The sequence below is a fragment of the Tasmannia lanceolata genome, unplaced genomic scaffold (assembly GCF_043159265.1).
Source record: "Tasmannia lanceolata isolate RefF3 unplaced genomic scaffold, GAP_Taslan_0.1 ptg000003l, whole genome shotgun sequence".
In the NCBI taxonomy this organism is placed as follows: Eukaryota; Viridiplantae; Streptophyta; class Magnoliopsida; order Canellales; family Winteraceae; genus Tasmannia; species Tasmannia lanceolata.
In genome coordinates, this window is record NW_027518680.1 from 29,089,335 (window position 1) to 29,116,054 (window position 26,720).

The 26,720-nt window shown below is 48.3% G+C and overlaps 37 non-coding genes across 37 annotated transcripts; all 37 read left to right on the plus strand.

Moving 5' to 3' along the window:
* Positions 1–597: 597 nt before the first annotated feature.
* LOC143870209 (5S ribosomal RNA) lies at positions 598–716 on the plus strand. The gene has a single exon (XR_013244997.1). It is a non-coding gene; the product is annotated as a 5S ribosomal RNA (ribosomal RNA).
* Positions 717–1,313: 597 nt separating this feature from the next.
* LOC143870210 (5S ribosomal RNA) lies at positions 1,314–1,432 on the plus strand. The gene has a single exon (XR_013244998.1). It is a non-coding gene; the product is annotated as a 5S ribosomal RNA (ribosomal RNA).
* Positions 1,433–2,029: 597 nt separating this feature from the next.
* On the plus strand, positions 2,030–2,148 carry LOC143870211 (5S ribosomal RNA). The gene has a single exon (XR_013244999.1). It is a non-coding gene; the product is annotated as a 5S ribosomal RNA (ribosomal RNA).
* Positions 2,149–2,745: 597 nt separating this feature from the next.
* LOC143870212 (5S ribosomal RNA) lies at positions 2,746–2,864 on the plus strand. Its single transcript, XR_013245000.1, has one exon. It is a non-coding gene; the product is annotated as a 5S ribosomal RNA (ribosomal RNA).
* Positions 2,865–3,461: 597 nt separating this feature from the next.
* On the plus strand, positions 3,462–3,580 carry LOC143873431 (5S ribosomal RNA). The gene has a single exon (XR_013248139.1). It is a non-coding gene; the product is annotated as a 5S ribosomal RNA (ribosomal RNA).
* Positions 3,581–4,177: 597 nt separating this feature from the next.
* On the plus strand, positions 4,178–4,296 carry LOC143870213 (5S ribosomal RNA). The gene has a single exon (XR_013245001.1). It is a non-coding gene; the product is annotated as a 5S ribosomal RNA (ribosomal RNA).
* Positions 4,297–4,893: 597 nt separating this feature from the next.
* LOC143870214 (5S ribosomal RNA) lies at positions 4,894–5,012 on the plus strand. Its single transcript, XR_013245002.1, has one exon. It is a non-coding gene; the product is annotated as a 5S ribosomal RNA (ribosomal RNA).
* A 596-nt stretch (positions 5,013–5,608) lies between these two features.
* LOC143870216 (5S ribosomal RNA) lies at positions 5,609–5,727 on the plus strand. The gene has a single exon (XR_013245004.1). It is a non-coding gene; the product is annotated as a 5S ribosomal RNA (ribosomal RNA).
* A 597-nt stretch (positions 5,728–6,324) lies between these two features.
* LOC143870217 (5S ribosomal RNA) lies at positions 6,325–6,443 on the plus strand. Its single transcript, XR_013245005.1, has one exon. It is a non-coding gene; the product is annotated as a 5S ribosomal RNA (ribosomal RNA).
* Positions 6,444–7,040: 597 nt separating this feature from the next.
* Positions 7,041–7,159, plus strand: LOC143870219 (5S ribosomal RNA). Its single transcript, XR_013245006.1, has one exon. It is a non-coding gene; the product is annotated as a 5S ribosomal RNA (ribosomal RNA).
* A 597-nt stretch (positions 7,160–7,756) lies between these two features.
* LOC143870220 (5S ribosomal RNA) lies at positions 7,757–7,875 on the plus strand. Its single transcript, XR_013245007.1, has one exon. It is a non-coding gene; the product is annotated as a 5S ribosomal RNA (ribosomal RNA).
* A 597-nt stretch (positions 7,876–8,472) lies between these two features.
* On the plus strand, positions 8,473–8,591 carry LOC143873432 (5S ribosomal RNA). Its single transcript, XR_013248140.1, has one exon. It is a non-coding gene; the product is annotated as a 5S ribosomal RNA (ribosomal RNA).
* A 597-nt stretch (positions 8,592–9,188) lies between these two features.
* LOC143870221 (5S ribosomal RNA) lies at positions 9,189–9,307 on the plus strand. Its single transcript, XR_013245008.1, has one exon. It is a non-coding gene; the product is annotated as a 5S ribosomal RNA (ribosomal RNA).
* Positions 9,308–9,904: 597 nt separating this feature from the next.
* Positions 9,905–10,023, plus strand: LOC143870222 (5S ribosomal RNA). Its single transcript, XR_013245009.1, has one exon. It is a non-coding gene; the product is annotated as a 5S ribosomal RNA (ribosomal RNA).
* Positions 10,024–10,620: 597 nt separating this feature from the next.
* LOC143870223 (5S ribosomal RNA) lies at positions 10,621–10,739 on the plus strand. Its single transcript, XR_013245010.1, has one exon. It is a non-coding gene; the product is annotated as a 5S ribosomal RNA (ribosomal RNA).
* Positions 10,740–11,336: 597 nt separating this feature from the next.
* LOC143870224 (5S ribosomal RNA) lies at positions 11,337–11,455 on the plus strand. Its single transcript, XR_013245012.1, has one exon. It is a non-coding gene; the product is annotated as a 5S ribosomal RNA (ribosomal RNA).
* A 597-nt stretch (positions 11,456–12,052) lies between these two features.
* On the plus strand, positions 12,053–12,171 carry LOC143870225 (5S ribosomal RNA). The gene has a single exon (XR_013245013.1). It is a non-coding gene; the product is annotated as a 5S ribosomal RNA (ribosomal RNA).
* Positions 12,172–12,768: 597 nt separating this feature from the next.
* On the plus strand, positions 12,769–12,887 carry LOC143870226 (5S ribosomal RNA). The gene has a single exon (XR_013245014.1). It is a non-coding gene; the product is annotated as a 5S ribosomal RNA (ribosomal RNA).
* Positions 12,888–13,484: 597 nt separating this feature from the next.
* Positions 13,485–13,603, plus strand: LOC143870228 (5S ribosomal RNA). The gene has a single exon (XR_013245016.1). It is a non-coding gene; the product is annotated as a 5S ribosomal RNA (ribosomal RNA).
* Positions 13,604–14,200: 597 nt separating this feature from the next.
* On the plus strand, positions 14,201–14,319 carry LOC143870230 (5S ribosomal RNA). The gene has a single exon (XR_013245017.1). It is a non-coding gene; the product is annotated as a 5S ribosomal RNA (ribosomal RNA).
* A 597-nt stretch (positions 14,320–14,916) lies between these two features.
* LOC143870231 (5S ribosomal RNA) lies at positions 14,917–15,035 on the plus strand. Its single transcript, XR_013245018.1, has one exon. It is a non-coding gene; the product is annotated as a 5S ribosomal RNA (ribosomal RNA).
* Positions 15,036–15,632: 597 nt separating this feature from the next.
* LOC143870232 (5S ribosomal RNA) lies at positions 15,633–15,751 on the plus strand. Its single transcript, XR_013245019.1, has one exon. It is a non-coding gene; the product is annotated as a 5S ribosomal RNA (ribosomal RNA).
* A 597-nt stretch (positions 15,752–16,348) lies between these two features.
* On the plus strand, positions 16,349–16,467 carry LOC143873172 (5S ribosomal RNA). Its single transcript, XR_013247894.1, has one exon. It is a non-coding gene; the product is annotated as a 5S ribosomal RNA (ribosomal RNA).
* A 597-nt stretch (positions 16,468–17,064) lies between these two features.
* On the plus strand, positions 17,065–17,183 carry LOC143870233 (5S ribosomal RNA). Its single transcript, XR_013245020.1, has one exon. It is a non-coding gene; the product is annotated as a 5S ribosomal RNA (ribosomal RNA).
* Positions 17,184–17,780: 597 nt separating this feature from the next.
* Positions 17,781–17,899, plus strand: LOC143870234 (5S ribosomal RNA). The gene has a single exon (XR_013245021.1). It is a non-coding gene; the product is annotated as a 5S ribosomal RNA (ribosomal RNA).
* Positions 17,900–18,496: 597 nt separating this feature from the next.
* LOC143870235 (5S ribosomal RNA) lies at positions 18,497–18,615 on the plus strand. The gene has a single exon (XR_013245022.1). It is a non-coding gene; the product is annotated as a 5S ribosomal RNA (ribosomal RNA).
* Positions 18,616–19,212: 597 nt separating this feature from the next.
* Positions 19,213–19,331, plus strand: LOC143870236 (5S ribosomal RNA). The gene has a single exon (XR_013245023.1). It is a non-coding gene; the product is annotated as a 5S ribosomal RNA (ribosomal RNA).
* Positions 19,332–19,928: 597 nt separating this feature from the next.
* Positions 19,929–20,047, plus strand: LOC143870237 (5S ribosomal RNA). The gene has a single exon (XR_013245024.1). It is a non-coding gene; the product is annotated as a 5S ribosomal RNA (ribosomal RNA).
* Positions 20,048–20,644: 597 nt separating this feature from the next.
* LOC143870238 (5S ribosomal RNA) lies at positions 20,645–20,763 on the plus strand. The gene has a single exon (XR_013245025.1). It is a non-coding gene; the product is annotated as a 5S ribosomal RNA (ribosomal RNA).
* A 597-nt stretch (positions 20,764–21,360) lies between these two features.
* LOC143870240 (5S ribosomal RNA) lies at positions 21,361–21,479 on the plus strand. Its single transcript, XR_013245027.1, has one exon. It is a non-coding gene; the product is annotated as a 5S ribosomal RNA (ribosomal RNA).
* A 597-nt stretch (positions 21,480–22,076) lies between these two features.
* LOC143870241 (5S ribosomal RNA) lies at positions 22,077–22,195 on the plus strand. The gene has a single exon (XR_013245028.1). It is a non-coding gene; the product is annotated as a 5S ribosomal RNA (ribosomal RNA).
* Positions 22,196–22,792: 597 nt separating this feature from the next.
* LOC143870242 (5S ribosomal RNA) lies at positions 22,793–22,911 on the plus strand. Its single transcript, XR_013245029.1, has one exon. It is a non-coding gene; the product is annotated as a 5S ribosomal RNA (ribosomal RNA).
* A 597-nt stretch (positions 22,912–23,508) lies between these two features.
* Positions 23,509–23,627, plus strand: LOC143870243 (5S ribosomal RNA). The gene has a single exon (XR_013245030.1). It is a non-coding gene; the product is annotated as a 5S ribosomal RNA (ribosomal RNA).
* A 597-nt stretch (positions 23,628–24,224) lies between these two features.
* Positions 24,225–24,343, plus strand: LOC143870244 (5S ribosomal RNA). The gene has a single exon (XR_013245031.1). It is a non-coding gene; the product is annotated as a 5S ribosomal RNA (ribosomal RNA).
* A 597-nt stretch (positions 24,344–24,940) lies between these two features.
* LOC143870247 (5S ribosomal RNA) lies at positions 24,941–25,059 on the plus strand. The gene has a single exon (XR_013245033.1). It is a non-coding gene; the product is annotated as a 5S ribosomal RNA (ribosomal RNA).
* A 596-nt stretch (positions 25,060–25,655) lies between these two features.
* LOC143873939 (5S ribosomal RNA) lies at positions 25,656–25,774 on the plus strand. Its single transcript, XR_013248633.1, has one exon. It is a non-coding gene; the product is annotated as a 5S ribosomal RNA (ribosomal RNA).
* A 597-nt stretch (positions 25,775–26,371) lies between these two features.
* On the plus strand, positions 26,372–26,490 carry LOC143870248 (5S ribosomal RNA). Its single transcript, XR_013245034.1, has one exon. It is a non-coding gene; the product is annotated as a 5S ribosomal RNA (ribosomal RNA).
* Positions 26,491–26,720: the final 230 nt, after the last annotated feature.

Below are 26,720 nucleotides of genomic sequence, written 5' to 3' on the forward strand. Positions count from 1 at the left end.
TGTCACTTTTTTCGGCTATCTACCACTTTTTTCGAACAATCTTTCGGTTCTGGAACATCGATGCGAACTGAAACGCACGTTTAGTGCGTCGCCTCCTACGTTTCGGTTCGGATCTTTTTATTTTCTTCCAGATGGTGAATTCAAAGACGTCCGGTCTTTATTATGGCGGGGTGATAGTGTCGTTTGATTCGATAAACGGAATTCGTTCTGACATTTCATTTGCAGTCAAATTATAGCGGGGGTTTGTTTAGATTCAGTGACGTACAGGCTATAGCGGATGAGTGTACTAGTGGATGCGAGTCATGAATCCGGTCGGAAGGTGTTTACTGGCCGTGAGCTACCCTTGGTGCACAAATATCGTTCCGACGATAACTTTTGATCCGCCCGTCAGATCGTGGCGATTCTTATATTGATTCGGGGGTACTCGGGAAGATTCATCGCGCGATGACAGCCCTGGCGGTCATCCGGCTTCCCGACATGCTCGGATCGTCCATCCGGTGTCATCTAGCAGGATTTTTTCGCACTTTCATTTAAACGGACTTCGTACGACAATGCGAGTGGAAACTCTTTATTACTTTGACAATGGAGAGGCATGCTGGGTGCGATCATACCAGCACAAATGCACTGGATCCCATCAGAACTCCGAAGTTAAGCGTGCTTGGGCGAGAGTAGTACTAGGATGGGTGACCTCCTGGGAAGTCCTCGTGTTGCACCCCTGTCACTTTTTTCGGCTATCTACCACTTTTTTCGAACAATCTTTCGGTTCTGGAACATCGATGCGAACTGAAACGCACGTTTAGTGCGTCGCCTCCTACGTTTCGGTTCGGATCTTTTTATTTTCTTCCGGATGGTGAATTCAAAGACGTCCGGTCTTTATTATGGCGGGGTGATAGTGTCGTTTGATTCGATAAACGGAATTCGTTCTAACATTTCATTTGCAGTCAAATTATAGCGGGGGTTTGTTTAGATTCAGTGACGTACAGGCTATAGCGGATGAGTGTACTAGTGGATGCGAGTCATGAATCCGGTCGGAAGGTGTTTACTGGCCGTGAGCTACCCTTGGTGCACAAATATCGTTCCGACGATAACTTTTGATCCGCCCGTCAGATCGTAGCGATTCTTATATTGATTCGGGGCTACTCGGGAAGATAAATCGCGCGATGACAGCCCTGGCGGTCATCCGGCTTCCCGACATGCTCGGATCGTCCATCCGGTGTAATCTAGCAGGATTTTTTCGCACTTTCATTTAAACGGACTTCGTACGACAATGCGAGTGGAAACTCTTTATTACTTTGACAATGGAAAGGAATGCTGGGTGCGATCATACCAGCACAAATGCACTGGATCCCATCAGAACTCCGAAGTTAAGCGTGCTTGGGCGAGAGTAGTACTAGGATGGGTGACCTCCTGGGAAGTCCTCGTGTTGCACCCCTGTCACTTTTTTCGGCTATCTACCACTTTTTTCGAACAATCTTTCGGTTCTGGAACATCGATGCGAACTGAAACGCACGTTTAGTGCGTCGCCTCCTACGTTTCGGTTCGGATCTTTTTATTTTCTTCCGGATGGTGAATTCAAAGACGTCCGGTCTTTATTATGGCGAGGTGATAGTGTCGTTTGATTCGATAAACGGAATTCGTTCTGACATTTCATTTGCGGTCAAATTATAGCGGGGGTTTGTTTAGATTCAGTGACGTACAGGCTATAGCGGATGAGTGTACTAGTGGATGCGAGTCATGAATCCGGTCGGAAGGTGTTTACTGGCCGTGAGCTACCCTTGGTGCACAAATATCGTTCCGACGATAACTTTTGATCCGCCCGTCAGATCGTCGCGATTCTTATATTGATTCGGGGGTACTCGGGAAGATCCATCGCGCGATGACAGCCCTGGCGGTCATCCGGCTTCCCGACATGCTCGGATCGTCCATCCGGTGTCATCTAGCAGGATTTTTTCGCACTTTCATTTAAACGGACTTCGTACGACAATGCGAGTGGAAACTCTTAATTACTTTGACAATGGAGAGGCATGCTGGGTGCGATCATACCAGCACAAATGCACTGGATCCCATCAGAACTCCGAAGTTAAGCGTGCTTGGGCGAGAGTAGTACTAGGATGGGTGACCTCCTGGGAAGTCCTCGTGTTGCACCCCTGTCACTTTTTTCGGCTATCTACCACTTTTTTCGAACAATCTTTCGGTTCTGGAACATCGATGCGAACTGAAACGCACGTTTAGTGCGTCGCCTCCTACGTTTCGGTTCGGATCTTTTTATTTTCTTCCGGATGGTGAATTCAAAGACGTCCGGTCTTTATTATGGCGGGGTGATAGTGTCTTCTGATTCGATAAACGGAATTCGTTCTGACATTTCATTTGCAGTCAAATTATAGCGGGGGTTTGTTTAGATTCAGTGACGTACAGGCTATAGCGGATGAGTGTACTAGTGGATGCGAGTCATGAATCCGGTCGGAAGGTGTTTACTGGCCGTGAGCTACCCTTGGTGCACAAATATCGTTCCGACGATAACTTTTGATCCGCCCGTCAGATCGTGGCGATTCTTATATTGATTCGGGGGTACTCGGGAAGATCCATCGCGCGATGACAGCCCTGGCGGTCATCCGGCTTCCCGACATGCTCGGATCGTTCATCCGGTGCCATCTAGCAGGATTTTTTCGCACTTTCATTTAAACGGACTTCGTACGACAATGCGAGTGGAAACTCTTTATTACTTTGACAATGGAGAGGCATGCTGGGTGCGATCATACCAGCACAAATGCACTGGATCCCATCAGAACTCCGAAGTTAAGCGTGCTTGGGCGAGAGTAGTACTAGGATGGGTGACCTCCTGGGAAGTCCTCGTGTTGCACCCCTGTCACTTTTTTCGGCTATCTACCACTTTTTTCGAACAATCTTTCGGTTCTGGAACATCGATGCGAACTGAAACGCACGTTTAGTGCGTCGCCTCCTACGTTTCGGTTCGGATCTTTTTATTTTCTTCCGGATGGTGAATTCAAAGACGTCCGGTCTTTATTATGGCGGGGTGATAGTGTCGTTTGATTCGATAAACGGAATTCGTTCTGACATTTCATTTGCGGTCAAATTATAGCGGGGGTTTGTTTAGATTCAGTGACGTACAGGCTATAGCGGATGAGTGTACTAGTGGATGCGAGTCATGAATCCGGTCGGAAGGTGTTTACTGGCCGTGAGCTACCCTTGGTGCACAAATATCGTTCCGACGATAACTTTTGATCCGCCCGTCAGATCGTGGCGATTCTTATATTGATTCGGGGGTACTCGGGAAGATCCATCGCGCGATGACAGCCCTGGCGGTCATCCGGCTTCCCGACATGCTCGGATCGTCCATCCGGTGTCATCTAGCAGGATTTTTTCGCACTTTCATTTAAACGGACTTCGTACGACAATGCGAGTGGAAACTCTTAATTACTTTGACAATGGAGAGGCATGCTGGGTGCGATCATACCAGCACAAATGCACTGGATCCCATCAGAACTCCGAAGTTAAGCGTGCTTGGGCGAGAGTAGTACTAGGATGGGTGACCTCCTGGGAAGTCCTCGTGTTGCACACCTGTCACTTTTTTCGGCTATCTACCACTTTTTTCGAACAATCTTTCGGTTCTGGAACATCGATGCGAACTGAAACGCACGTTTAGTGCGTCGCCTCCTACGTTTCGGTTCGGATCTTTTTATTTTCTTCCGGACGGTGAATTCAAAGACGTCCGGTCTTTATTATGGCGGGGTGATAGTGTCGTTTGATTCGATAAACGGAATTCGTTCTGACATTTCATTTGCAGTCAAATTATAGCGGGGGTTTGTTTAGATTCAGTGACGTACAGGCTATAGCGGATGAGTGTACTAGTGGATGCGAGTCATGAATCCGGTCGGAAGGTGTTTACTGGCCGTGAGCTACCCTTGGTGCACAAATATCGTTCCGACGATAACTTTTGATCCGCCCGTCAGATCGTGGCGATTCTTATATTGATTCGGGGGTACTCGGGAAGATCCATCGCGCGATTACAGCCCTGGCGGTCATCCGGCTTCCCGACATGCTCGGATCGTCCATCCGGTGTCATCTAGCAGGATTTTTTCGCACTTTCATTTAAACGGACTTCGTACGACAATGCGAGTGGAAACTCTTTATTACTTTGACAATGGAGAGGCATGCTGGGTGCGATCATACCAGCACAAATGCACTGGATCCCATCAGAACTCCGAAGTTAAGCGTGCTTGGGCGAGAGTAGTACTAGGATGGGTGACCTCCTGGGAAGTCCTCGTGTTGCACCCCTGTCACTTTTTTCGGCTATCTACCACTTTTTTCGAACAATCTTTCGGTTCTGGAACATCGATGCGAACTGAAACGCACGTTTAGTGCGTCGCCTCCTACGTTTCGGTTCGGATCTTTTTATTTTCTTCCGGATGGTGAATTCAAAGACGTCCGGTCTTTATTATGGCGGGGTGATAGTGTCGTTTGATTCGATAAACGGAATTCGTTCTGACATTTCATTTGCGGTCAAATTATAGCGGGGGTTTGTTTAGATTCAGTGACGTACAGGCTATAGCGGATGAGTGTACTAGTGGATGCGAGTCATGAATCCGGTCGGAAGGTGTTTACTGGCCGTGAGCTACCCTTGGTGCACAAATATCGTTCCGACGATAACTTTTGATCCGCCCGTCAGATCGTGGCGATTCTTATATTGATTCGGGGGTACTCGGGAAGATCCATCGCGCGATGACAGCCCTGGCGGTCATCCGGCTTCCCGACATGCTCGGATCGTCCATCCGGTGTCATCTAGCAGGATTTTTTCGCACTTTCATTTAAACGGACTTCGTACGACAATGCGAGTGGAAACTCTTAATTACTTTGACAATGGAGAGGCATGCTGGGTGCGATCATACCAGCACAAATGCACTGGATCCCATCAGAACTCCGAAGTTAAGCGTGCTTGGGCGAGAGTAGTACTAGGATGGGTGACCTCCTGGGAAGTCCTCGTGTTGCACCCCTGTCACTTTTTTCGGCTATCTACCACTTTTTTCGAACAATCTTTCGGTTCTGGAACATCGATGCGAACTGAAACGCACGTTTAGTGCGTCGCCTCCTACGTTTCGGTTCGGATCTTTTTATTTTCTTCCGGATGGTGAATTCAAAGACGTCCGGTCTTTATTATGGCGGGGTGATAGTGTCGTTTGATTCGATAAACGGAATTCGTTCTGACATTTCATTTGCAGTCAAATTATAGCGGGGGTTTTTAAGATTCAGTGACGTACAGGCTATAGCGGATGAGTGTACTAGTGGATACGAGTCATGAATCCGGTCGGAAGGTGTTTACTGGCCGTGAGCTACCCTTGGTGCACAAATATCGTTCCGACGATAACTTTTGATCCGCCCGTCAGATCGTGGCGATTCTTATATTGATTCGGGGGTACTCGGGAAGATCCATCGCGCGATGACAGCCCTGGCGGTCATCCGGCTTCCTGACATGCTCGGATCGTCCATCCGGTGTCATCTAGCAGGATTTTTTCGCACTTTCATTTAAACGGACTTCGTACGACAATGCGAGTGGAAACTCTTTATTACTTTGACAATGGAGAGGCATGCTGGGTGCGATCATACCAGCACAAATGCACTGGATCCCATCAGAACTCCGAAGTTAAGCGTGCTTGGGCGAGAGTAGTACTAGGATGGGTGACCTCCTGGGAAGTCCTCGTGTTGCACCCCTGTCACTTTTTTCGGCTATCTACCACTTTTTTCGAACAATCTTTCGGTTCTGGAACATCGATGCGAACTGAAACGCACGTTTAGTGCGTCGCCTCCTACGTTTCGGTTCGGATCTTTTTATTTTCTTCCGGATGGTGAATTCAAAGACGTCCGGTCTTTATTATGGCGGGGTGATAGTGTCGTTTGATTCGATAAACGGAATTCGTTCTGACATTTCATTTGCGGTCAAATTATAGCGGGGGTTTGTTTAGATTCAGTGACGTACAGGCTATAGCGGATGAGTGTACTAGTGGATGCGAGTCATGAATCCGGTCGGAAGGTGTTTACTGGCCGTGAGCTACCCTTGGTGCACAAATATCGTTCCGACGATAACTTTTGATCCGCCCGTCAGATCGTGGCGATTCTTATATTGATTCGGGGGTACTCGGGAAGATTCATCGCGCGATGACAGCCCTGGCGGTCATCCGGCTTCCCGACATGCTCGGATCGTCCATCCGGTGTCATCTAGCAGGATTTTTTCGCACTTTCATTTAAACGGACTTCGTACGACAATGCGAGTGGAAACTCTTTATTACTTTGACAATGGAGAGGCATGCTGGGTGCGATCATACCAGCACAAATGCACTGGATCCCATCAGAACTCCGAAGTTAAGCGTGCTTGGGCGAGAGTAGTACTAGGATGGGTGACCTCCTGGGAAGTCCTCGTGTTGCACCCCTGTCACTTTTTTCGGCTATCTACCACTTTTTTCGAACAATCTTTCGGTTCTGGAACATCGATGCGAACTGAAACGCACGTTTAGTGCGTCGCCTCCTACGTTTCGGTTCGGATCTTTTTATTTTCTTCCGGATGGTGAATTCAAAGACGTCCGGTCTTTATTATGGCGGGGTGATAGTGTCGTTTGATTCGATAAACGGAATTCGTTCTAACATTTCATTTGCAGTCAAATTATAGCGGGGGTTTGTTTAGATTCAGTGACGTACAGGCTATAGCGGATGAGTGTACTAGTGGATGCGAGTCATGAATCCGGTCGGAAGGTGTTTACTGGCCGTGAGCTACCCTTGGTGCACAAATATCGTTCCGACGATAACTTTTGATCCGCCCGTCAGATCGTAGCGATTCTTATATTGATTCGGGGCTACTCGGGAAGATAAATCGCGCGATGACAGCCCTGGCGGTCATCCGGCTTCCCGACATGCTCGGATCGTCCATCCGGTGTAATCTAGCAGGATTTTTTCGCACTTTCATTTAAACGGACTTCGTACGAAAATGCGAGTGGAAACTCTTTATTACTTTGACAATGGAAAGGAATGCTGGGTGCGATCATACCAGCACAAATGCACTGGATCCCATCAGAACTCCGAAGTTAAGCGTGCTTGGGCGAGAGTAGTACTAGGATGGGTGACCTCCTGGGAAGTCCTCGTGTTGCACCCCTGTCACTTTTTTCGGCTATCTACCACTTTTTTCGAACAATCTTTCGGTTCTGGAACATCGATGCGAACTGAAACGCACGTTTAGTGCGTCGCCTCCTACGTTTCGGTTCGGATCTTTTTATTTTCTTCCGGATGGTGAATTCAAAGACGTCCGGTCTTTATTATGGCGAGGTGATAGTGTCGTTTGATTCGATAAACGGAATTCGTTCTGACATTTCATTTGCGGTCAAATTATAGCGGGGGTTTGTTTAGATTCAGTGACGTACAGGCTATAGCGGATGAGTGTACTAGTGGATGCGAGTAATGAATCCGGTCGGAAGGTGTTTACTGGCCGTGAGCTACCCTTGGTGCACAAATATCGTTCCGACGATAACTTTTGATCCGCCCGTCAGATCGTCGCGATTCTTATATTGATTCGGGGGTACTCGGGAAGATCCATCGCGCGATGACAGCCCTGGCGGTCATCCGGCTTCCCGACATGCTCGGATCGTCCATCCGGTGTCATCTAGCAGGATTTTTTCGCACTTTCATTTAAACGGACTTCGTACGACAATGCGAGTGGAAACTCTTAATTACTTTGACAATGGAGAGGCATGCTGGGTGCGATCATACCAGCACAAATGCACTGGATCCCATCAGAACTCCGAAGTTAAGCGTGCTTGGGCGAGAGTAGTACTAGGATGGGTGACCTCCTGGGAAGTCCTCGTGTTGCACCCCTGTCACTTTTTTCGGCTATCTACCACTTTTTTCGAACAATCTTTCGGTTCTGGAACATCGATGCGAACTGAAACGCACGTTTAGTGCGTCGCCTCCTACGTTTCGGTTCGGATCTTTTTATTTTCTTCCGGATGGTGAATTCAAAGACGTCCGGTCTTTATTATGACGGGGTGATAGTGTCGTTTGATTCGATAAACGGAATTCGTTCTGACATTTCATTTGCAGTCAAATTATAGCGGGGGTTTGTTTAGATTCAGTGACGTACAGGCTATAGCGGATGAGTGTACTAGTGGATGCGAGTCATGAATCCGGTCGGAAGGTGTTTACTGGCCGTGAGCTACCCTTGGTGCACAAATATCGTTCCGACGATAACTTTTGATCCGCCCGTCAGATCGTGGCGATTCTTATATTGATTCGGGGGTACTCGGGAAGATCCATCTCGCGATGACAGCCCTGGCGGTCATCCGGCTTCCCGACATGCTCGGATCGTCCATCCGGTGCCATCTAGCAGGATTTTTTCGCACTTTCATTTAAACGGACTTCGTACGACAATGCGAGTGGAAACTCTTTATTACTTTGACAATGGAGAGGCATGCTGGGTGCGATCATACCAGCACAAATGCACTGGATCCCATCAGAACTCCGAAGTTAAGCGTGCTTGGGCGAGAGTAGTACTAGGATGGGTGACCTCCTGGGAAGTCCTCGTGTTGCACACCTGTCACTTTTTTCGGCTATCTACCACTTTTTTCGAACAATCTTTCGGTTCTGGAACATCGATGCGAACTGAAACGCACGTTTAGTGCGTCGCCTCCTACGTTTCGGTTCGGATCTTTTTATTTTCTTCCGGATGGTGAATTCAAAGACGTCCGGTCTTTATTATGGCGGGGTGATAGTGTCGTTTGATTCGATAAACGGAATTCGTTCTGACATTTCATTTGCGGTCAAATTATAGCGGGGGTTTGTTTAGATTCAGTGACGTACAGGCTATAGCGGATGAGTGTACTAGTGGATGCGAGTCATGAATCCGGTCGGAAGGTGTTTACTGGCCGTGAGCTACCCTTGGTGCACAAATATCGTTCCGACGATAACTTTTGATCCGCCCGTCAGATCGTGGCGATTCTTATATTGATTCGGGGGTACTCGGGAAGATCCATCGCGCGATGACAGCCCTGGCGGTCATCCGGCTTCCCGACATGCTCGGATCGTCCATCCGGTGTCATCTAGCAGGATTTTTTCGCACTTTCATTTAAACGGACTTCGTACGACAATGCGAGTGGAAACTCTTAATTACTTTGACAATGGAGAGGCATGCTGGGTGCGATCATACCAGCACAAATGCACTGGATCCCATCAGAACTCCGAAGTTAAGCGTGCTTGGGCGAGAGTAGTACTAGGATGGGTGACCTCCTGGGAAGTCCTCGTGTTGCACCCCTGTCACTTTTTTCGGCTATCTACCACTTTTTTCGAACAATCTTTCGGTTCTGGAACATCGATGCGAACTGAAACGCACGTTTAGTGCGTCGCCTCCTACGTTTCGGTTCGGATCTTTTTATTTTCTTCCGGATGGTGAATTCAAAGACGTCCGGTCTTTATTATGGCGGGGTGATAGTGTCGTTTGATTCGATAAACGGAATTCGTTCTGACATTTCATTTGCAGTCAAATTATAGCGGGGGTTTGTTTAGATTCAGTGACGTACAGGCTATAGCGGATGAGTGTACTAGTGGATGCGAGTCATGAATCCGGTCGGAAGGTGTTTACTGGCCGTGAGCTACCCTTGGTGCACAAATATCGTTCCGACGATAACTTTTGATCCGCCCGTCAGATCGTGGCGATTCTTATATTGATTCGGGGGTACTCGGGAAGATCCATCGCGCGATGACAGCCCTGGCGGTCATCCGGCTTCCCGACATGCTCGGATCGTCCATCCGGTGTCATCTAGCAGGATTTTTTCGCACTTTCATTTAAACGGACTTCGTACGACAATGCGAGTGGAAACTCTTTATTACTTTGACAATGGAGAGGCATGCTGGGTGCGATCATACCAGCACAAATGCACTGGATCCCATCAGAACTCCGAAGTTAAGCGTGCTTGGGCGAGAGTAGTACTAGGATGGGTGACCTCCTGGGAAGTCCTCGTGTTGCACCCCTGTCACTTTTTTCGGCTATCTACCACTTTTTTCGAACAATCTTTCGGTTCTGGAACATCGATGCGAACTGAAACGCACGTTTAGTGCGTCGCCTCCTACGTTTCGGTTCGGATCTTTTTATTTTCTTCCGGATGGTGAATTCAAAGACGTCCGGTCTTTATTATGGCGGGGTGATAGTGTCGTTTGATTCGATAAACGGAATTCGTTCTAACATTTCATTTGCAGTCAAATTATAGCGGGGGTTTGTTTAGATTCAGTGACGTACAGGCTATAGCGGATGAGTGTACTAGTGGATGCGAGTCATGAATCCGGTCGGAAGGTGTTTACTGGCCGTGAGCTACCCTTGGTGCACAAATATCGTTCCGACGATAACTTTTGATCCGCCCGTCAGATCGTAGCGATTCTTATATTGATTCGGGGCTACTCGGGAAGATAAATCGCGCGATGACAGCCCTGGCGGTCATCCGGCTTCCCGACATGCTCGGATCGTCCATCCGGTGTAATCTAGCAGGATTTTTTCGCACTTTCATTTAAACGGACTTCGTACGACAATGCGAGTGGAAACTCTTTATTACTTTGACAATGGAAAGGAATGCTGGGTGCGATCATACCAGCACAAATGCACTGGATCCCATCAGAACTCCGAAGTTAAGCGTGCTTGGGCGAGAGTAGTACTAGGATGGGTGACCTCCTGGGAAGTCCTCGTGTTGCACCCCTGTCACTTTTTTCGGCTATCTACCACTTTTTTCGAACAATCTTTCGGTTCTGGAACATCGATGCGAACTGAAACGCACGTTTAGTGCGTCGCCTCCTACGTTTCGGTTCGGATCTTTTTATTTTCTTCCGGATGGTGAATTCAAAGACGTCCGGTCTTTATTATGGCGAGGTGATAGTGTCGTTTGATTCGATAAACGGAATTCGTTCTGACATTTCATTTGCGGTCAAATTATAGCGGGGGTTTGTTTAGATTCAGTGACGTACAGGCTATAGCGGATGAGTGTACTAGTGGATGCGAGTCATGAATCCGGTCGGAAGGTGTTTACTGGCCGTGAGCTACCCTTGGTGCACAAATATCGTTCCGACGATAACTTTTGATCCGCCCGTCAGATCGTCGCGATTCTTATATTGATTCGGGGGTACTCGGGAAGATCCATCGCGCGATGACAGCCCTGGCGGTCATCCGGCTTCCCGACATGCTCGGATCGTCCATCCGGTGTCATCTAGCAGGATTTTTTCGCACTTTCATTTAAACGGACTTCGTACGACAATGCGAGTGGAAACTCTTAATTACTTTGACAATGGAGAGGCATGCTGGGTGCGATCATACCAGCACAAATGCACTGGATCCCATCAGAACTCCGAAGTTAAGCGTGCTTGGGCGAGAGTAGTACTAGGATGGGTGACCTCCTGGGAAGTCCTCGTGTTGCACCCCTGTCACTTTTTTCGGCTATCTACCACTTTTTTCGAACAATCTTTCGGTTCTGGAACATCGATGCGAACTGAAACGCACGTTTAGTGCGTCGCCTCCTACGTTTCGGTTCGGATCTTTTTATTTTCTTCCGGATGGTGAATTCAAAGACGTCCGGTCTTTATTATGGCGGGGTGATAGTGTCGTTTGATTCGATAAACGGAATTCGTTCTGACATTTCATTTGCAGTCAAATTATAGCGGGGGTTTGTTTAGATTCAGTGACGTACAGGCTATAGCGGATGAGTGTACTAGTGGATGCGAGTCATGAATCCGGTCGGAAGGTGTTTACTGGCCGTGAGCTACCCTTGGTGCACAAATATCGTTCCGACGATAACTTTTGATCCGCCCGTCAGATCGTGGCGATTCTTATATTGATTCGGGGGTACTCGGGAAGATCCATCGCGCGATGACAGCCCTGGCGGTCATCCGGCTTCCCGACATGCTCGGATCGTCCATCCGGTGCCATCTAGCAGGATTTTTTCGCACTTTCATTTAAACGGACTTCGTACGACAATGCGAGTGGAAACTCTTTATTACTTTGACAATGGAGAGGCATGCTGGGTGCGATCATACCAGCACAAATGCACTGGATCCCATCAGAACTCCGAAGTTAAGCGTGCTTGGGCGAGAGTAGTACTAGGATGGGTGACCTCCTGGGAAGTCCTCGTGTTGCACCCCTGTCACTTTTTTCGGCTATCTACCACTTTTTTCGAACAATCTTTCGGTTCTGGAACATCGATGCGAACTGAAACGCACGTTTAGTGCGTCGCCTCCTACGTTTCGGTTCGGATCTTTTTATTTTCTTCCGGATGGTGAATTCAAAGACGTCCGGTCTTTATTATGGCGGGGTGATAGTGTCGTTTGATTCGATAAACGGAATTCGTTCTGACATTTCATTTGCGGTCAAATTATAGCGGGGGTTTGTTTAGATTCAGTGACGTACAGGCTATAGCGGATGAGTGTACTAGTGGATGCGAGTCATGAATCCGGTCGGAAGGTGTTTACTGGCCGTGAGCTACCCTTGGTGCACAAATATCGTTCCGACGATAACTTTTGATCCGCCCGTCAGATCGTGGCGATTCTTATATTGATTCGGGGGTACTCGGGAAGATCCATCGCGCGATAACAGCCCTGGCGGTCATCCGGCTTCCCGACATGCTCGGATCGTCCATCCGGTGTCATCTAGCAGGATTTTTTCGCACTTTCATTTAAACGGACTTCGTACGACAATGCGAGTGGAAACTCTTAATTACTTTGACAATGGAGAGGCATGCTGGGTGCGATCATACCAGCACAAATGCACTGGATCCCATCAGAACTCCGAAGTTAAGCGTGCTTGGGCGAGAGTAGTACTAGGATGGGTGACCTCCTGGGAAGTCCTCGTGTTGCACCCCTGTCACTTTTTTCGGCTATCTACCACTTTTTTCGAACAATCTTTCGGTTCTGGAACATCGATGCGAACTGAAACGCACGTTTAGTGCGTCGCCTCCTACGTTTCGGTTCGGATCTTTTTATTTTCTTCCGGATGGTGAATTCAAAGACGTCCGGTCTTTATTATGGCGGGGTGATAGTGTCGTTTGATTCGATAAACGGAATTCGTTCTGACATTTCATTTGCAGTCAAATTATAGCGGGGGTTTGTTTAGATTCAGTGACGTACAGGCTATAGCGGATGAGTGTACTAGTGGATGCGAGTCATGAATCCGGTCGGAAGGTGTTTACTGGCCGTGAGCTACCCTTGGTGCACAAATATCGTTCCGACGATAACTTTTGATCCGCCCGTCAGATCGTGGCGATTCTTATATTGATTCGGGGGTACTCGGGAAGATCCATCGCGCGATGACAGCCCTGGCGGTCATCCGGCTTCCCGACATGCTCGGATCGTCCATCCGGTGCCATCTAGCAGGATTTTTTCGCACTTTCATTTAAACGGACTTCGTACGACAATGCGAGTGGAAACTCTTTATTACTTTGACAATGGAGAGGCATGCTGGGTGCGATCATACCAGCACAAATGCACTGGATCCCATCAGAACTCCGAAGTTAAGCGTGCTTGGGCGAGAGTAGTACTAGGATGGGTGACCTCCTGGGAAGTCCTCGTGTTGCACCCCTGTCACTTTTTTCGGCTATCTACCACTTTTTTCGAACAATCTTTCGGTTCTGGAACATCGATGCGAACTGAAACGCACGTTTAGTGCGTCGCCTCCTACGTTTCGGTTCGGATCTTTTTATTTTCTTCCGGATGGTGAATTCAAAGACGTCCGGTCTTTATTATGGCGGGGTGATAGTGTCGTTTGATTCGATAAACGGAATTCGTTCTGACATTTCATTTGCGGTCAAATTATAGCGGGGGTTTGTTTAGATTCAGTGACGTACAGGCTATAGCGGATGAGTGTACTAGTGGATGCGAGTCATGAATCCGGTCGGAAGGTGTTTACTGGCCGTGAGCTACCCTTGGTGCACAAATATCGTTCCGACGATAACTTTTGATCCGCCCGTCAGATCGTGGCGATTCTTATATTGATTCGGGGGTACTCGGGAAGATCCATCGCGCGATGACGGCCCTGGCGGTCATCCGGCTTCCCGACATGCTCGGATCGTCCATCCGGTGTCATCTAGCAGGATTTTTTCGCACTTTCATTTAAACGGACTTCGTACGACAATGCGAGTGGAAACTCTTTATTACTTTGACAATGGAGAGGCATGCTGGGTGCGATCATACCAGCACAAATGCACTGGATCCCATCAGAACTCCGAAGTTAAGCGTGCTTGGGCGAGAGTAGTACTAGGATGGGTGACCTCCTGGGAAGTCCTCGTGTTGCACCCCTGTCACTTTTTTCGGCTATCTACCACTTTTTTCGAACAATCTTTCGGTTCTGGAACATCGATGCGAACTGAAACGCACGTTTAGTGCGTCGCCTCCTACGTTTCGGTTCGGATCTTTTTATTTTCTTCCGGATGGTGAATTCAAAGACGTCCGGTCTTTATTATGGCGGGGTGATAGTGTCGTTTGATTCGATAAACGGAATTCGTTCTGACATTTCATTTGCAGTCAAATTATAGCGGGGGTTTGTTTAGATTCAGTGACGTACAGGCTATAGCGGATGAGTGTACTAGTGGATGCGAGTCATGAATCCGGTCGGAAGGTGTTTACTGGCCGTGAGCTACCCTTGGTGCACAAATATCGTTCCGACGATAACTTTTGATCCGCCCGTCAGATCGTGGCGATTCTTATATTGATTCGGGGGTACTCGGGAAGATCCATCGCGCGATGACAGCCCTGGCGGTCATCCGGCTTCCCGACATGCTCGGATCGTCCATCCGGTGCCATCTAGCAGGATTTTTTCGCACTTTCATTTAAACGGACTTCGTACGACAATGCGAGTGGAAACTCTTTATTACTTTGACAATGGAGAGGCATGCTGGGTGCGATCATACCAGCACAAATGCACTGGATCCCATCAGAACTCCGAAGTTAAGCGTGCTTGGGCGAGAGTAGTACTAGGATGGGTGACCTCCTGGGAAGTCCTCGTGTTGCACCCCTGTCACTTTTTTCGGCTATCTACCACTTTTTTCGAACAATCTTTCGGTTCTGGAACATCGATGCGAACTGAAACGCACGTTTAGTGCGTCGCCTCCTACGTTTCGGTTCGGATCTTTTTATTTTCTTCCGGATGGTGAATTCAAAGACGTCCGGTCTTTATTATGGCGGGGTGATAGTGTCGTTTGATTCGATAAACGGAATTCGTTCTGACATTTCATTTGCGGTCAAATTATAGCGGGGGTTTGTTTAGATTCAGTGACGTACAGGCTATAGCGGATGAGTGTACTAGTGGATGCGAGTCATGAATCCGGTCGGAAGGTGTTTACTGGCCGTGAGCTACCCTTGGTGCACAAATATCGTTCCGACGATAACTTTTGATCCGCCCGTCAGATCGTGGCGATTCTTATATTGATTCGGGGGTACTCGGGAAGATCCATCGCGCGATGACGGCCCTGGCGGTCATCCGGCTTCCCGACATGCTCGGATCGTCCATCCGGTGTCATCTAGCAGGATTTTTTCGCACTTTCATTTAAACGGACTTCGTACGACAATGCGAGTGGAAACTCTTTATTACTTTGACAATGGAGAGGCATGCTGGGTGCGATCATACCAGCACAAATGCACTGGATCCCATCAGAACTCCGAAGTTAAGCGTGCTTGGGCGAGAGTAGTACTAGGATGGGTGACCTCCTGGGAAGTCCTCGTGTTGCACCCCTGTCACTTTTTTCGGCTATCTACCACTTTTTTCGAACAATCTTTCGGTTCTGGAACATCGATGCGAACTGAAACGCACGTTTAGTGCGTCGCCTCCTACGTTTCGGTTCGGATCTTTTTATTTTCTTCCGGATGGTGAATTCAAAGACGTCCGGTCTTTATTATGGCGGGGTGATAGTGTCGTTTGATTCGATAAACGGAATTCGTTCTGACATTTCATTTGCAGTCAAATTATAGCGGGGGTTTGTTTAGATTCAGTGACGTACAGGCTATAGCGGATGAGTGTACTAGTGGATGCGAGTCATGAATCCGGTCGGAAGGTGTTTACTGGCCGTGAGCTACCCTTGGTGCACAAATATCGTTCCGACGATAACTTTTGATCCGCCCGTCAGATCGTGACGATTCTTATATTGATTCGGGGGTACTCGGGAAGATCCATCGCGCGATGACAGCCCTGGCGGTCATCCGGCTTCCCGACATGCTCGGATCGTCCATCCGGTGTCATCTAGCAGGATTTTTTCGCACTTTCATTTAAACGGACTTCGTACGACAATGCGAGTGGAAACTCTTTATTACTTTGACAATGGAGAGGCATGCTGGGTGCGATCATACCAGCACAAATGCACTGGATCTCATCAGAACTCCGAAGTTAAGCGTGCTTGGGCGAGAGTAGTACTAGGATGGGTGACCTCCTGGGAAGTCCTCGTGTTGCACCCCTGTCACTTTTTTCGGCTATCTACCACTTTTTTCGAACAATCTTTCGGTTCTGGAACATCGATGCGAACTGAAACGCACGTTTAGTGCGTCGCCTCCTACGTTTCGGTTCGGATCTTTTTATTTTCTTCCGGATGGTGAATTCAAAGACGTCCGGTCTTTATTATGGCGGGGTGATAGTGTCGTTTGATTCGATAAACGGAATTCGTTCTGACATTTCATTTGCGGTCAAATTATAGCGGGGGTTTGTTTAGATTCAGTGACGTACAGGCTATAGCGGATGAGTGTACTAGTGGATGCGAGTCATGAATCCGGTCGGAAGGTGTTTACTGGCCGTGAGCTACCCTTGGTGCACAAATATCGTTCCGACGATAACTTTTGATCCGCCCGTCAGATCGTGACGATTCTTATATTGATTCGGGGGTACTCGGGAAGATCCATCGCGCGATGACAGCCCTGGCGGTCATCCGGCTTCCCGACATGCTCGGATCGTCCATCCGGTGTCATCTAGCAGGATTTTTTCGCACTTTCATTTAAACGGACTTCGTACGACAATGCGAGTGGAAACTCTTAATTACTTTGACAATGGAGAGGCATGCTGGGTGCGATCATACCAGCACAAATGCACTGGATCCCATCAGAACTCCGAAGTTAAGCGTGCTTGGGCGAGAGTAGTACTAGGATGGGTGACCTCCTGGGAAGTCCTCGTGTTGCACCCCTGTCACTTTTTTCGGCTATCTACCACTTTTTTCGAACAATCTTTCGGTTCTGGAACATCGATGCGAACTGAAACGCACGTTTAGTGCGTCGCCTCCTACGTTTCGGTTCGGATCTTTTTATTTTCTTCCGGATGGTGAATTCAAAGACGTCCGGTCTTTATTATGGCGGGGTGATAGTGTCGTTTGATTCGATAAACGGAATTCGTTCTGACATTTCATTTGCAGTCAAATTATAGCGGGGGTTTGTTTAGATTCAGTGACGTACAGGCTATAGCGGATGAGTGTACTAGTGGATGCGAGTCATGAATCCGGTCGGAAGGTGTTTACTGGCCGTGAGCTACCCTTGGTGCACAAATATCGTTCCGACGATAACTTTTGATCCGCCCGTCAGATCGTGGCGATTCTTATATTGATTCGGGGGTACTCGGGAAGATCCATCGCGCGATGACAGCCCTGGCGGTCATCCGGCTTCCCGACATGCTCGGATCGTCCATCCGGTGCCATCTAGCAGGATTTTTTCGCACTTTCATTTAAACGGACTTCGTACGACAATGCGAGTGGAAACTCTTTATTACTTTGACAATGGAGAGGCATGCTGGGTGCGATCATACCAGCACAAATGCACTGGATCCCATCAGAACTCCGAAGTTAAGCGTGCTTGGGCGAGAGTAGTACTAGGATGGGTGACCTCCTGGGAAGTCCTCGTGTTGCACCCCTGTCACTTTTTTCGGCTATCTACCACTTTTTTCGAACAATCTTTCGGTTCTGGAACATCGATGCGAACTGAAACGCACGTTTAGTGCGTCGCCTCCTACGTTTCGGTTCGGATCTTTTTATTTTCTTCCGGATGGTGAATTCAAAGACGTCCGGTCTTTATTATGGCGGGGTGATAGTGTCGTTTGATTCGATAAACGGAATTCGTTCTGACATTTCATTTGCGGTCAAATTATAGCGGGGGTTTGTTTAGATTCAGTGACGTACAGGCTATAGCGGATGAGTGTACTAGTGGATGCGAGTCATGAATCCGGTCGGAAGGTGTTTACTGGCCGTGAGCTACCCTTGGTGCACAAATATCGTTCCGACGATAACTTTTGATCCGCCCGTCAGATCGTGACGATTCTTATATTGATTCGGGGGTACTCGGGAAGATCCATCGCGCGATGACAGCCCTGGCGGTCATCCGGCTTCCCGACATGCTCGGATCGTCCATCCGGTGTCATCTAGCAGGATTTTTTCGCACTTTCATTTAAACGGACTTCGTACGACAATGCGAGTGGAAACTCTTAATTACTTTGACAATGGAGAGGCATGCTGGGTGCGATCATACCAGCACAAATGCACTGGATCCCATCAGAACTCCGAAGTTAAGCGTGCTTGGGCGAGAGTAGTACTAGGATGGGTGACCTCCTGGGAAGTCCTCGTGTTGCACCCCTGTCACTTTTTTCGGCTATCTACCACTTTTTTCGAACAATCTTTCGGTTCTGGAACATCGATGCGAACTGAAACGCACGTTTAGTGCGTCGCCTCCTACGTTTCGGTTCGGATCTTTTTATTTTCTTCCGGATGGTGAATTCAAAGACGTCCGGTCTTTATTATGGCGGGGTGATAGTGTCGTTTGATTCGATAAACGGAATTCGTTCTGACATTTCATTTGCAGTCAAATTATAGCGGGGGTTTGTTTAGATTCAGTGACGTACAGGCTATAGCGGATGAGTGTACTAGTGGATGCGAGTCATGAATCCGGTCGGAAGGTGTTTACTGGCCGTGAGCTACCCTTGGTGCACAAATATCGTTCCGACGATAACTTTTGATCCGCCCGTCAGATCGTGGCGATTCTTATATTGATTCGGGGGTACTCGGGAAGATCCATCGCGCGATGACAGCCCTGGCGGTCATCCGGCTTCCCGACATGCTCGGATCGTCCATCCGGTGCCATCTAGCAGGATTTTTTCGCACTTTCATTTAAACGGACTTCGTACGACAATGCGAGTGGAAACTCTTTATTACTTTGACAATGGAGAGGCATGCTGGGTGCGATCATACCAGCACAAATGCACTGGATCCCATCAGAACTCCGAAGTTAAGCGTGCTTGGGCGAGAGTAGTACTAGGATGGGTGACCTCCTGGGAAGTCCTCGTGTTGCACCCCTGTCACTTTTTTCGGCTATCTACCACTTTTTTCGAACAATCTTTCGGTTCTGGAACATCGATGCGAACTGAAACGCACGTTTAGTGCGTCGCCTCCTACGTTTCGGTTCGGATCTTTTTATTTTCTTCCGGATGGTGAATTCAAAGACGTCCGGTCTTTATTATGGCGGGGTGATAGTGTCGTTTGATTCGATAAACGGAATTCGTTCTGACATTTCATTTGCGGTCAAATTATAGCGGGGGTTTGTTTAGATTCAGTGACGTACAGGCTATAGCGGATGAGTGTACTAGTGGATGCGAGTCATGAATCCGGTCGGAAGGTGTTTACTGGCCGTGAGCTACCCTTGGTGCACAAATATCGTTCCGACGATAACTTTTGATCCGCCCGTCAGATCGTGACGATTCTTATATTGATTCGGGGGTACTCGGGAAGATCCATCGCGCGATGACAGCCCTGGCGGTCATCCGGCTTCCCGACATGCTCGGATCGTCCATCCGGTGTCATCTAGCAGGATTTTTTCGCACTTTCATTTAAACGGACTTCGTACGACAATGCGAGTGGAAACTCTTAATTACTTTGACAATGGAGAGGCATGCTGGGTGCGATCATACCAGCACAAATGCACTGGATCCCATCAGAACTCCGAAGTTAAGCGTGCTTGGGCGAGAGTAGTACTAGGATGGGTGACCTCCTGGGAAGTCCTCGTGTTGCACCCCTGTCACTTTTTTCGGCTATCTACCACTTTTTTCGAACAATCTTTCGGTTCTGGAACATCGATGCGAACTGAAACGCACGTTTAGTGCGTCGCCTCCTACGTTTCGGTTCGGATCTTTTTATTTTCTTCCGGATGGTGAATTCAAAGACGTCCGGTCTTTATTATGGCGGGGTGATAGTGTCGTTTGATTCGATAAACGGAATTCGTTCTGACATTTCATTTGCGGTCAAATTATAGCGGGGGTTTGTTTAGATTCAGTGACGTACAGGCTATAGCGGATGAGTGTACTAGTGGATGCGAGTCATGAATCCGGTCGGAAGGTGTTTACTGGCCGTGAGCTACCCTTGGTGCACAAATATCGTTCCGACGATAACTTTTGATCCGCCCGTCAGATCGTGGCGATTCTTATATTGATTCGGGGGTACTCGGGAAGATCCATCGCGCGATGACGGCCCTGGCGGTCATCCGGCTTCCCGACATGCTCGGATCGTCCATCCGGTGTCATCTAGCAGGATTTTTTCGCACTTTCATTTAAACGGACTTCGTACGACAATGCGAGTGGAAACTCTTTATTACTTTGACAATGGAGAGGCATGCTGGGTGCGATCATACCAGCACAAATGCACTGGATCCCATCAGAACTCCGAAGTTAAGCGTGCTTGGGCGAGAGTAGTACTAGGATGGGTGACCTCCTGGGAAGTCCTCGTGTTGCACCCCTGTCACTTTTTTCGGCTATCTACCACTTTTTTCGAACAATCTTTCGGTTCTGGAACATCGATGCGAACTGAAACGCACGTTTAGTGCGTCGCCTCCTACGTTTCGGTTCGGATCTTTTTATTTTCTTCCGGATGGTGAATTCAAAGACGTCCGGTCTTTATTATGGCGGGGTGATAGTGTCGTTTGATTCGATAAACGGAATTCGTTCTGACATTTCATTTGCGGTCAAATTATAGCGGGGGTTTGTTTAGATTCAGTGACGTACAGGCTATAGCGGATGAGTGTACTAGTGGATGCGAGTCATGAATCCGGTCGGAAGGTGTTTACTGGCCGTGAGCTACCCTTGGTGCACAAATATCGTTCCGACGATAACTTTTGATCCGCCCGTCAGATCGTGGCGATTCTTATATTGATTCGGGGGTACTCGGGAAGATCCATCGCGCGATGACAGCCCTGGCGGTCATCCGGCTTCCCGACATGCTCGGATCGTCCATCCGGTGTCATCTAGCAGGATTTTTTCGCACTTTCATTTAAACGGACTTCGTACGACAATGCGAGTGGAAACTCTTAATTACTTTGACAATGGAGAGGCATGCTGGGTGCGATCATACCAGCACAAATGCACTGGATCCCATCAGAACTCCGAAGTTAAGCGTGCTTGGGCGAGAGTAGTACTAGGATGGGTGACCTCCTGGGAAGTCCTCGTGTTGCACCCCTGTCACTTTTTTCGGCTATCTACCACTTTTTTCGAACAATCTTTCGGTTCTGGAACATCGATGCGAACTGAAACGCACGTTTAGTGCGTCGCCTCCTACGTTTCGGTTCGGATCTTTTTATTTTCTTCCGGATGGTGAATTCAAAGACGTCCGGTCTTTATTATGGCGGGGTGATAGTGTCGTTTGATTCGATAAACGGAATTCGTTCTGACATTTCATTTGCGGTCAAATTATAGCGGGGGTTTGTTTAGATTCAGTGACGTACAGGCTATAGCGGATGAGTGTACTAGTGGATGCGAGTCATGAATCCGGTCGGAAGGTGTTTACTGGCCGTGAGCTACCCTTGGTGCACAAATATCGTTCCGACGATAACTTTTGATCCGCCCGTCAGATCGTGGCGATTCTTATATTGATTCGGGGGTACTCGGGAAGATCCATCGCGCGATGACGGCCCTGGCGGTCATCCGGCTTCCCGACATGCTCGGATCGTCCATCCGGTGTCATCTAGCAGGATTTTTTCGCACTTTCATTTAAACGGACTTCGTACGACAATGCGAGTGGAAACTCTTTATTACTTTGACAATGGAGAGGCATGCTGGGTGCGATCATACCAGCACAAATGCACTGGATCCCATCAGAACTCCGAAGTTAAGCGTGCTTGGGCGAGAGTAGTACTAGGATGGGTGACCTCCTGGGAAGTCCTCGTGTTGCACCCCTGTCACTTTTTTCGGCTATCTACCACTTTTTTCGAACAATCTTTCGGTTCTGGAACATCGATGCGAACTGAAACGCACGTTTAGTGCGTCGCCTCCTACGTTTCGGTTCGGATCTTTTTATTTTCTTCCGGATGGTGAATTCAAAGACGTCCGGTCTTTATTATGGCGGGGTGATAGTGTCGTTTGATTCGATAAACGGAATTCGTTCTGACATTTCATTTGCAGTCAAATTATAGCGGGGGTTTGTTTAGATTCAGTGACGTACAGGCTATAGCGGATGAGTGTACTAGTGGATGCGAGTCATGAATCCGGTCGGAAGGTGTTTACTGGCCGTGAGCTACCCTTGGTGCACAAATATCGTTCCGACGATAACTTTTGATCCGCCCGTCAGATCGTGACGATTCTTATATTGATTCGGGGGTACTCGGGAAGATCCATCGCGCGATGACAGCCCTGGCGGTCATCCGGCTTCCCGACATGCTCGGATCGTCCATCCGGTGTCATCTAGCAGGATTTTTTCGCACTTTCATTTAAACGGACTTCGTACGACAATGCGAGTGGAAACTCTTTATTACTTTGACAATGGAGAGGCATGCTGGGTGCGATCATACCAGCACAAATGCACTGGATCCCATCAGAACTCCGAAGTTAAGCGTGCTTGGGCGAGAGTAGTACTAGGATGGGTGACCTCCTGGGAAGTCCTCGTGTTGCACCCCTGTCACTTTTTTCGGCTATCTACCACTTTTTTCGAACAATCTTTCGGTTCTGGAACATCGATGCGAACTGAAACGCACGTTTAGTGCGTCGCCTCCTACGTTTCGGTTCGGATCTTTTTATTTTCTTCCGGATGGTGAATTCAAACACGTCCGGTCTTTATTATGGCGGGGTGATAGTGTCGTTTGATTCGATAAACGGAATTCGTTCTGACATTTCATTTGCGGTCAAATTATAGCGGGGGTTTGTTTAGATTCAGTGACGTACAGGCTATAGCGGATGAGTGTACTAGTGGATGCGAGTCATGAATCCGGTCGGAAGGTGTTTACTGGCCGTGAGCTACCCTTGGTGCACAAATATCGTTCCGACGATAACTTTTGATCCGCCCGTCAGATCGTGACGATTCTTATATTGATTCGGGGGTACTCGGGAAGATCCATCGCGCGATGACAGCCCTGGCGGTCATCCGGCTTCCCGACATGCTCGGATCGTCCATCCGGTGTCATCTAGCAGGATTTTTTCGCACTTTCATTTAAACGGACTTCATACGACAATGCGAGTGGAAACTCTTAATTACTTTGACAATGGAGAGGCATGCTGGGTGCGATCATACCAGCACAAATGCACTGGATCCCATCAGAACTCCGAAGTTAAGCGTGCTTGGGCGAGAGTAGTACTAGGATGGGTGACCTCCTGGGAAGTCCTCGTGTTGCACCCCTGTCACTTTTTTCGGCTATCTACCACTTTTTTCGAACAATCTTTCGGTTCTGGAACATCGATGCGAACTGAAACGCACGTTTAGTGCGTCGCCTCCTACGTTTCGGTTCGGATCTTTTTATTTTCTTCCGGATGGTGAATTCAAAGACGTCCGGTCTTTATTATGGCGGGGTGATAGTGTCGTTTGATTCGATAAACGGAATTCGTTCTGACATTTCATTTGCAGTCAAATTATAGCGGGGGTTTGTTTAGATTCAGTGACGTACAGGCTATAGCGGATGAGTGTACTAGTGGATGCGAGTCATGAATCCGGTCGGAAGGTGTTTACTGGCCGTGAGCTACCCTTGGTGCACAAATATCGTTCCGACGATAACTTTTGATCCGCCCGTCAGATCGTGGCGATTCTTATATTGATTCGGGGGTACTCGGGAAGATCCATCGCGCGATGACAGCCCTGGCGGTCATCCGGCTTCCCGACATGCTCGGATCGTCCATCCGGTGTCATCTAGCAGGATTTTTTCGCACTTTCATTTAAACGGACTTCGTACGACAATGCGAGTGGAAACTCTTTATTACTTTGACAATGGAGAGGCATGCTGGGTGCGATCATACCAGCACAAATGCACTGGATCCCATCAGAACTCCGAAGTTAAGCGTGCTTGGGCGAGAGTAGTACTAGGATGGGTGACCTCCTGGGAAGTCCTCGTGTTGCACCCCTGTCACTTTTTTCGGCTATCTACCACTTTTTTCGAACAATCTTTCGGTTCTGGAACATCGATGCGAACTGAAACGCACGTTTAGTGCGTCGCCTCCTACGTTTCGGTTCGGATCTTTTTATTTTCTTCCGGATGGTGAATTCAAAGACGTCCGGTCTTTATTATGGCGGGGTGATAGTGTCGTTTGATTCGATAAACGGAATTCGTTCTGACATTTCATTTGCAGTCAAATTATAGCGGGGGTTTGTTTAGATTCAGTGACGTACAGGCTATAGCGGATGAGTGTACTAGTGGATGCGAGTCATGAATCCGGTCGGAAGGTGTTTACTGGCCGTGAGCTACCCTTGGTGCACAAATATCGTTCCGACGATAACTTTTGATCCGCCCGTCAGATCGTGGCGATTCTTATATTGATTCGGGGGTACTCGGGAAGATCCATCGCGCGATGACAGCCCTGGCGGTCATCCGGCTTCCCGACATGCTCGGATCGTCCATCCGGTGTCATCTAGCAGGATTTTTTCGCACTTTCATTTAAACGGACTTCGTACGACAATGCGAGTGGAAACTCTTTATTACTTTGACAATGGAGAGGCATGCTGGGTGCGATCATACCAGCACAAATGCACTGGATCCCATCAGAACTCCGAAGTTAAGCGTGCTTGGGCGAGAGTAGTACTAGGATGGGTGACCTCCTGGGAAGTCCTCGTGTTGCACCCCTGTCACTTTTTTCGGCTATCTACCACTTTTTTCGAACAATCTTTCGGTTCTGGAACATCGATGCGAACTGAAACGCACGTTTAGTGCGTCGCCTCCTACGTTTCGGTTCGGATCTTTTTATTTTCTTCCGGATGGTGAATTCAAAGACGTCCGGTCTTTATTATGGCGGGGTGATAGTGTCGTTTGATTCGATAAACGGAATTCGTTCTGACATTTCATTTGCAGTCAAATTATAGCGGGGGTTTTTAAGATTCAGTGACGTACAGGCTATAGCGGATGAGTGTACTAGTGGATACGAGTCATGAATCCGGTCGGAAGGTGTTTACTGGCCGTGAGCTACCCTTGGTGCACAAATATCGTTCCGACGATAACTTTTGATCCGCCCGTCAGATCGTGGCGATTCTTATATTGATTCGGGGGTACTCGGGAAGATCCATCGCGCGATGACAGCCTTGGCGGTCATCCGGCTTCCCGACATGCTCGGATCGTCCATCCGGTGTCATCTAGCAGGATTTTTTCGCACTTTCATTTAAACGGACTTCGTACGAGAATGCGAGTGGAAACTCTTTATTACTTTGACAATGGAGAGGCATGCTGGGTGCGATCATACCAGCACAAATGCACTGGATCTCATCAGAACTCCGAAGTTAAGCGTGCGTGGGCGAGAGTAGTACTAGGATGGGTGACCTCCTGGGAAGTCCTCGTGTTGCACCCCTGTCACTTTTTTCGGCTATCTACCACTTTTTTCGAACAATCTTTCGGTTCTGGAACATCGATGCGAACTGAAACGCACGTTTAGTGCGTCGCCTCCTACGTTTCGGTTCGGATCTTTTTATTTTCTTCCGGATGGTGAATTCAAAGACGTCCGGTCTTTATTATGGCGGGGTGATAGTGTCGTTTGATTCGATAAACGGAATTCGTTCTGACATTTCATTTGCGGTCAAATTATAGCGGGGGTTTGTTTAGATTCAGTGACGTACAGGCTATAGCGGATGAGTGTACTAGTGGATGCGAGTCATGAATCCGGTCGGAAGGTGTTTACTGGCCGTGAGCTACCCTTGGTGCACAAATATCGTTCCGACGATAACTTTTGATCCGCCCGTCAGATCGTGACGATTCTTATATTGATTCGGGGGTACTCGGGAAGATCCATCGCGCGATGACAGCCTTGGCGGTCATCCGGCTTCCCGACATGCTCGGATCGTCCATCCGGTGTCATCTAGCAGGATTTTTTCGCACTTTCATTTAAACGGACTTCGTACGACAATGCGAGTGGAAACTCTTAATTACTTTGACAATGGAGAGGCATGCTGGGTGCGATCATACCAGCACAAATGCACTGGATCCCATCAGAACTCCGAAGTTAAGCGTGCTTGGGCGAGAGTAGTACTAGGATGGGTGACCTCCTGGGAAGTCCTCGTGTTGCACCCCTGTCACTTTTTTCGGCTATCTACCACTTTTTTCGAACAATCTTTCGGTTCTGGAACATCGATGCGAACTGAAACGCACGTTTAGTGCGTCGCCTCCTACGTTTCGGTTCGGATCTTTTTATTTTCTTCCGGATGGTGAATTCAAAGACGTCCGGTCTTTATTATGGCGGGGTGATAGTGTCGTTTGATTCGATAAACGGAATTCGTTCTGACATTTCATTTGCAGTCAAA